At 41.9% G+C, this 8,615-nt stretch overlaps 1 pseudogene; it reads right to left on the bottom strand.

Moving 5' to 3' along the window:
- Positions 1 to 7,710: 7,710 nt before the first annotated feature.
- On the bottom strand, positions 7,711 to 8,179 carry LOC122469990 (annotated as a pseudogene).
- Positions 8,180 to 8,615: the final 436 nt, after the last annotated feature.

Genomic DNA, 8,615 nt, shown 5'->3' on the forward strand with positions numbered 1-8,615 from the left:
CGATTAGGCTATGCCAGCCAGTTTTACATCTAACACATTCAGGAGTCTTGTCTTCAGAGAACAGTCTAGGGACCAAAGAAAGAAAGATGAGGTGAGCATCTGAGCAGGCTTCTACAAACACACAAACTTTCTGGAGAGATGCATGATTGAGTGCTAAACAGGACGTACTGTGATGAATGCCAACAATAAAGAGGAGCAGAAGACTTTGGCTTTTTTATTTTATGCTTTTCTCAACTGTTTGCATTTCTAAACGTAAACATGTATTAGTTTTACAATATTACAAAATGGTTTCCCCATTGGTGGATGAATGAATGAATGAATGAATGGATGAACCAGATGTGGTCTACACATACAGTGGAATATTTTTCAGCTTTAAAAAGAAGGGATATTCTGACACATGCCACAACATGGATGAACCTTGAGGATGAGCGAAATAAGCCAGTCGAAAGAAATACCATATGACTCCACTTACATGAGGGAGCAAGAGCAGTCAAATTCATAGAGACAGAAAGGAGAATCGTGCCAGGGGCTGGAGGGAGTCAGTTATCGCTTAATAGATGAAGAGTTTCAGTTTTACAAGATGAAAAGTGTTCTGGAGATGGACGGTGGTCATGGTTGCACAGCAATGTGGATGTACTTGATGCCATTGAACCGTATACTTAGATATGGTTGAAATGGGGGCATGTCGGTGGCTCAGTTGGTTAAGCATCTAACTCTGGATTTTGGTTCAGGTCATGAGCTCAAGATTCGTGGGATCAAGCCCTATGTCAGGCTTTGTGCTAACCGGTGGAGCCTGCTTGGGATTCTCTCTCCCTCTGTCTCTGCCCCTTTCCTGCTTGCAGTCTCTCTCTCTCTCTCTCTCTCTCTCACATACATTTCTTTCTGGAACCCTCTCCAATAAACCTTTTGTTCTTTCAGCTTTACTGAAGTATAATTGACAAATAAAATTGTAAGATATTTAAAGTATGAATGTGATGATCTGATATATGTATACATTGTGAAAAGATTCTCCCCCTTTGTTTTTTTTTTTGTTTTTTTTTTTTTTTTTGGTAAGAACATTTAAGTTCTATTCTGTCAGCAAATTTCAATCATATAGTACAGTGTTATCAGCTATAGTCACCAAGTCATATAGTAGATTTTCAGATCTCATTCTGCTTATATCTGAAAGTTTGTAACCTTTTACCAGCCTCTCCCTATTTCTTCCACCCCCAGCCCCTGGCAGTCACCATTCTGCTGTCTGTTTCTATGAGTTTGACATTTTTTAAAGATTCACATGTAAGTGATACAATGCAATACCTGTGTTTCTCTGTCTGGTTTATTTTACTTTGCATAATGCCCTCTGGGTTCATCCACGTTGTCACAAATGACAGGACTTTCCTCATTTTTAAGGCTGAGTAATAAACATTCTGCTGTATATATCTATCACATTTTCTTGATCTGTTCATCCATTGACAGACATGTAGAGCCAAGAATACTTGTAGACCAAAGCTTTATCTGAGCCAGTTGCCAGGAAACCTGATCTAAGGCAACAATTAATCACTTGTTTCTCATTGACCTGTGATATTTTCCAATCTTTTCTTTTTTCACCTTTTTTATTATTTGCAGATATTGAATTTCAAAATATGCACGCATATCTATCTTTTTTGCTGTGTGATTTCTTCTAAACTTAAAGGACTTCCTCATATCCACACACCTGAGATTTGATTAGTATTCAGTGATATTTTCTTCCAGTTTTCCTATGGTTGCATTTTATTATTAGCTGCTTCTTCTAATGAAGTTAATGTTAGTAAAGGATTTGAAGCAAACAAGTGAATGCCATTGCCTCTCTCCCTTCATTTGTGATGCCCCTGTTACATCTTAGATGGAGGCTGTGTTCTTGCCATATTTTTCGGCTGTGAGAATAGTGCTAATAAAATGCTGTTTGGAAATGATTGGCGATGCTATCAACAATTTCCTCCCTGTACATGGATTTTTCAAGGGTTCTTGTCCTGTTGATGAAGCGTCCGGGCCAATTCCCCCTCTCTGCCTCGCTTCAGCACGGCCAAGCACGTTACCATGTTTAAGAAAAAGGTTGGATCCCGGGGCACCTGGGTGCCTCAACTGAGCATCTGACTCTTGATTTCACCTCAGATCTAATCCCAGGGTCATAGGGTAGAGCCCCATGTCGAGCCCCAAGTTGGGCTCCACGCTGAGTGTAGAGCCTGCTTGGGATTCTCTCTCTTTCTCTCTCTCTCTGCCCCTCTCCGGCCCCTGCGCTCTCTCTAAAAAAATTTTTTTTAAGGAGAAAGGCAACAACAACAACAACAAAAACAAGTAAAAGGTTGGATCCCAACACTGACCCTCTTTTACTTTCCAAGAAACTTACCCATACATGAGGGAACTGGTAACTTTGCCCCCAAACACCAAATGGAATGTTACGTTCGATACAAATGTTTACTGCCAAATTGCCACGAAAACGTTCACAGTTTCGCTTCTTAATTAAACCAAATACTGCAAATGAGGGGAAAAAAGAGTACTAAGTTACGGTCAGAATTTTATCGTCCCGTAAACACACTTTTTGTGTGTATTGCCGAGTGAGGATAATATGCTCTTTTCATACAGTCAGCACATTCACGTTTTGCCAAGCAGGCATGAGGCTTCTTTCAAAAGATCCTAGTGTCTCTTGTGCCAACCAAGAAGCTTTTATTCAGATCTGTCGGCAGAGCCCCAGCCAATGGGGTGTTTTCACTTGTGTGTTTTTTTCCTCCTAAGTGTTCATGAGAAACCTACTTATAATGTTTCCCAAACTAGAACTTTGGAACAAACCTGAATGGAATTCACACGTTCAAAACTTAGGTACAGTCTAAACAACCCCTGTAACCAAATGATGTTCGGAGAGCTGGATTTTCCACAAAGCCCCCTTGATGAACTGTGCACACCTGTGCAACCCACAGACGTGTCCTGAGTGCTCCTGGGCTGTGGGGAGTGGGGGGGTGGGGAGGAAGGTGGATGTCCGGGGCATTCGTATACATCACACCGGACTCAAGCAAACTCAGGGTCTCCAGCATTAATACCCACATGGTACAGAGTTTGTGGGTAGAGTTTAGGGAGAGGATGATAAAGACAGCAGTTCAGACTTTCTATTCTTACTAACACATCCCTTTGTGTCATACTAGAGAGCCCCGACTCACTGCCCAAACTTCCCTTCATAGAAGAAATTCTTTGGGTGAACACACTTTCTTCCCAATGCTGTTTGCCTTTTTAGTTTCTTTTCTTCCCCCCAAATCCCTACCCACCCCCCTTCTTGGTGGCACCATATTCCTCCTCCTTTGCCCCCAGATGTCAGTAGATCCCAAACCTTCTGTAGCATTGTAGAGATTTTCCCAGCCCCTTCCTTGAGTTGTAAATCAAAACTAGTCTCATCTCTGCCTATGTCTGCTAAATAGAGGGGAGGTACAAACATAGGAGCCCAAGACTGCGCCCAGTGGGGAGAAGGGGGCTTGGGGTGAGTCTCCACTTCCCAGATGTAGTTTGGCTTTTTGCTTTTCTTTGGTTGTTTCCAAGTAGATATGTTTTAAATTACATATGGTTCACACTGCAAGATCTAATCTCTTTATCATTGCCCTCTTTGGGTTTTCTTGTGGACTCAAAGCTCCATCCCAACCCCTGCTGGCGTGTGTGAGGTTACTATGAAAAAAGAGTATTGGGTTCAATGCTGGCCTTCAGTTACATGGCAAAGCCTCTTCCATCAACTTGGCATTGGTAGAATCCAGGCCAACGGACACTTCCCGAAGTCCTGAGCAAGGCAACCACGTGGTTTTGCTGCCATCTGTGCATTTCCACTCACAGACGTGTTCTCACTTCTTCCCACCTCACCATTTGCCCTCCTCCGTAACTGCCATTTAAGTGCATGGCGCAGGGAATCAGGACAGCTGATTCTGAGGCCCACAGATGTCTTTGGGTAGCCACTGTACCCAATCTGAGAAGTAGGTAACCACATTCATGGATGACCCAAGAGGGTTTGGTCAGGACACTGTGACAACTTCCTGGAAAGGTTTCAACACATTTTTGAAATGCTGTTGAAGAGTGAAGGGTCACGCACGGTATTTCACAAAGGCATGACTTAGGCCATCGTGTACCAACCCTGTCAGCAATTCTTCCCCAAGACCTGAATAAAACTGTCCTACTCACCCTTGGGTCATGCAGGTACTTACTGACACATCTCAAATGTTGTCATGTCTTATGTAGAGAGAACCCCGTAGACTTAGTCAATCTACACATTTGCCTGAGGGGCAAATTCAGCATGAGAGCCTGAAACCGGTGCCCGACTTCCCTGGGAGACACTGCCCCAGGCCCTGGGAATATGTTGCCGAAAGTCAGGACAGGGTAAGTGGGTGATTCAACAGTTCCTCGCCCTAGGTGGAGGTTCATTTATGCCGCTGTGAAAATCTGCCCCACCAAAAAATCACCGGGATAGTCAATAGCATCTTGCGGTGGAGACTGCTAGTAATCCATCACCCTGTCCTCTGTATTAATAGAGTGTAGCCTGAGCACAGGGAGGCTCCGGGAGGCTAGGTGTGGCCAAGTGACTAAGTTAGTAAGTGACTAAGCAACGAGCAACTTCCTCGTTGCTTGAAAGGAAATTGCTCATCCTGAACTTCTGCTTTCTGTCCTTCCCTAGAGTTGGAAAACCAAAGTGCCCAGTTTTGACCAGGCATTTGACCAGGTCATAGCTGGACCATGACTGTGACCTAATACAGGGTTCTTAGGACCTTTTGTGCAATGCACACCTTAGAGTCTGGTGACACCTAGGGATGCCTCCTCAGAAGATTAAGTGCATAAAATAAAATACACCACAAAACACCCACGGGAGTGGCTGAAGTTTAGAAGACAGAAAACCCCTTATATCTGTGAGAATGTGGGGCAACTGGAACTCTTATACGTTGCTTGCTAGGAGGAGTATAATTTCATCCAACCACTTTGAAAAATAGTTTGGCAGTATCCACTAAAGCTAAACATAGGTTTATCCATGACCCAGCAACCCCACCCGTACGTGTATATCCAAGAGAAATGAGCACACAGATATACTAAAGACATAGATGTTCATGGTGGCCTTATTTATGTCAAAAACAGGAAGTGACTCATGTCCATCAACAGAAGAATATGTAAATCGATTGTTTCTATTCATAAAATGAAATACCACACAAAATAAAGAGAATGGATTAACAATAGGCACAAAAACTGGGATGAATCTCAAGACATTAGGTTGAATGAAAGAAGCCAACACAAATGTGTACATACATTTGCTAGACTTTGTGGCTATCATTTTGCAATATATACAAGTATGAAATCACGATGTTGTATACCCTGAAATTAATGTAATGTTATATGCCAATTATATCGCGATATGAAAGGGCTCTGGGGTCACAGGGGAAGACGAAGAGGCATAGCATAGATTTTGAGAGCAGTGAAAATATTTTGCATGATATTATAATGATAGATCTACATCATTAAGCATTTGTCCAAATCTATAGACTGCACAACACCAAAAGTGAACTCTGAAGTAAACTATGGACTTCGAGGGATTGTGATGTGTCAACATAGGTTCCTTCTTGGCAAAAAATGTACCATCCTGGAGAGCCGTTAATGGGGGAGACCGTGCATGTGTGGGAACAGGGTAGCTATGGGAAATCTCTGTACCTCCGTCTTAATTTTGTTGTAAACCTAAAACTGTTCCAAAAAATATATATATTAAGTCTTTTAAAAAAGTATACATACTACATGGTTTCACTTATATGAATGTAAAGAACAGATAACACTAATTAATGATACAGGGGTCCGAATAATTTGCAAGAGGGGTGCCACAAAAGGACACAGGACATACCTGAAATAATGAAAAAGTTCTATATTTTGATACCATTAAAACATATAATTTCACTTACACACTTAAGATCTGTGTTTATTTTATTCACCTTACTATATATATATAAAGCAGTGAAAAGGTAGAATATAAAATAAATAAATAGAATATATCATTCTTGGGGCACCTGGCTGGCTCAGTTGGTGAAGCATGCAACTGTTAATCTTGGGGTTGTGAGTTCAAGCCCCATGTTGGGGGTAGAGTTTACCCCCCCAAAATTCTTGAAAATTATAAAGAAATTATATTGGAATGCACTATTAAAATATCATAAACGTTTTAAAAAACTGTTTCTTGGGGTGCCCAGGTGGCTCAGTTGGTTAAGTGGCTGACTTCGGCTCAGGTTATGATCTCGCAGTTCGTGGGTTCAAGTCCCACGTCAGACTCTGTGCTGATGGTTCAGAACCTGGAGCCTGCTTTGGATTCTGGGTCTCCCTCTCTCTCTGCCCCTCCCCCACTCGTGCTCTGTCTCTCTTTCTCTGTGAAAATTAAATACGCAATAAAAAAATTTTTTTTAAATACCATACGTGTCTTTAGTGATGTATCAACTAAGTAGCAACAGGTCTGATAATTACCATAATTTCAAGACGATGATGAATACAAGTGATATTTCAAGATGATTGAAACTGATATGAAATATCTACTATTTGTATTGGTGATAAATTCATAATCATGAATTCATTATAAATTCATAATCATAGTACTTTTAGCAGAATAGCACTGCTAATGGTACTATGGTTCGCTGCCTATACTTGGAATTGAAGAAAATGCTACATATAAAGCAGAGACGTAATTTTTTTCTTATTCCAACTTACGGAGCTTCTGAACTCTATCCATGGACTCTCTGGAGGTCCAAGAACCCCAGTGTAAGTAGTCTTGAGGGGTGGTAGAGCAACAGCATTTGGGTACCTGGGTCACACAGTCGTCACGTGGGACAGAGGCTCTTGGGTCAATCTGGCCCATTTTCCATAGGGCTCTTAAGTGAAAGTCAAATAAAGCCCTATTTTTGATAGGGGGCTCTTTGTCATAGCAGCTTAGCCTTTACCCTCACTGATACAGACCACTCTTCGTTGAATTCACAAATTTATGACCCTCTTTCACCAAATCCAGATGGAGAACTACTTCTCAGACCCTGGTTATTTGGGAATCCGCTGCCTATTGTCCTTAAGGGGATATCCGTTATGATTACCCTCTCCTAGAAGGCACATTTACCAGGTGAGAGTCCTAGCATCCGGCCCCTCCTCCCATCTCAATCCCCAGGTCTTCAGATGGAAGAGCTCTGACTTAAAATGACAGTATCACTTCCATATGTCTTAAACTATTAAAAAAAAAAAAAAAAGAAAAGATAAATATATATATAATTTTGAAAAAGTATAACCCCACATACTCACTACCCTGTGGTGCCTAGATCCGTTGGCTGGGACACACAGCCCCATTGGTGGAGGCCATGGGCTCCAAGTCTCCATGTTACCACTGCGGCAGTGGTGACCACTGGCCCCACGAGGGCTGTCGCCCAGGATCTCTAGAAAAAAAAAAAAACCTCTAAACCCTAATATATATATAGTGACTAAAATGCGTCTTCAGCAGACCCCATCCGCTGCTGTTGCTTCCCTAATCTCGGACTGACAAGCAAGGAGGACATTTTCTCCCCGAGAGGAGTTAGAATTGTCTAGAAATGTTTAAGAAAATCAAGTCTAATGGAGGCATTTTTGTGTTGTGGAATTTGTGAATTCGAATTTTATATGCTTGCAAAGTGTTCTTGTTTGCTTTGTTTATTTGCATTTAGTTCATGTCTTTCGTTACCCCACATACAATTACGTGTCTTCCGGTTTGTTGAAGCATTGGTCAGACAACGTTTGCCACAATAACGTCTGTCAAAGTGGCCAGCCATAAAAACTCCAGCACCACGTTCATCTGAAGGGCGCTCCCAACAACGACGACCAATTTGGCCATACTTATCCAACCTTATAGTATTTCAGGCCAGCCAGCTTAGCCTTCTTTCTCTCATGCTTATTCTTCTCGGGAGTGGTGTAAGACTTCTTCCTTTTCTCAGCACCACCACGAAGTCTCAACACGCGATGAAGAATGGACTCCTTTTGAATGTCGTGGTCAGTCAAAGGATGTCCATCTTCCAATTGCCGGCCAGCGAGGATCAGTCTCTGCTGAACAGGAGGAATTTCTTCCTTATCCTGAATCTTGGCCTTTAACATTTCCTATTGTATCCGAGGGTTCCACCTCGAGAGTGATGGTCTTCATCCTAAGAGTTTCCACGGAAATCTACATCTTGGTGGCAGGTCCACCACAGACGGTGGATCAGAAAGGAGGTCTACTTGCCAAGTGTTTAACGATTGGGTGGTCAGAGTCAGAGAAATTAGCACAGTGATTCAAATTTAAAATGTGTAGCTATTTGATCTGTGACGATTTTGGTGAAATCTCACGGTGCTTTTGTACTGTTAGAATACTGAAGACAATCGAAGTTCAAATTTCAAGTTAAATTTAAGAATTTGAGAAAGTTTGAAAGTTTGAGGTCCTTAAAAAAATCAAGTAGCTTATAATTAAACAAATAGTTGGAAATATCTAAGGGAATTTAAATTGTAAAAATCCCTCTGAAAGTGATGGCTAGGGGCACCTGGGTGGCTCAGTCGATCAAGCATCTGATTCTTGATTTTGGCTCAGTTCATGATCTCACGGTTTGGGAGATCAGGCTGGACATTGGGCT

The sequence above is a fragment of the Prionailurus bengalensis genome, chromosome D3 (genome assembly GCF_016509475.1).
Source record: "Prionailurus bengalensis isolate Pbe53 chromosome D3, Fcat_Pben_1.1_paternal_pri, whole genome shotgun sequence".
Classification (NCBI taxonomy): Eukaryota; Metazoa; Chordata; class Mammalia; order Carnivora; family Felidae; genus Prionailurus; species Prionailurus bengalensis.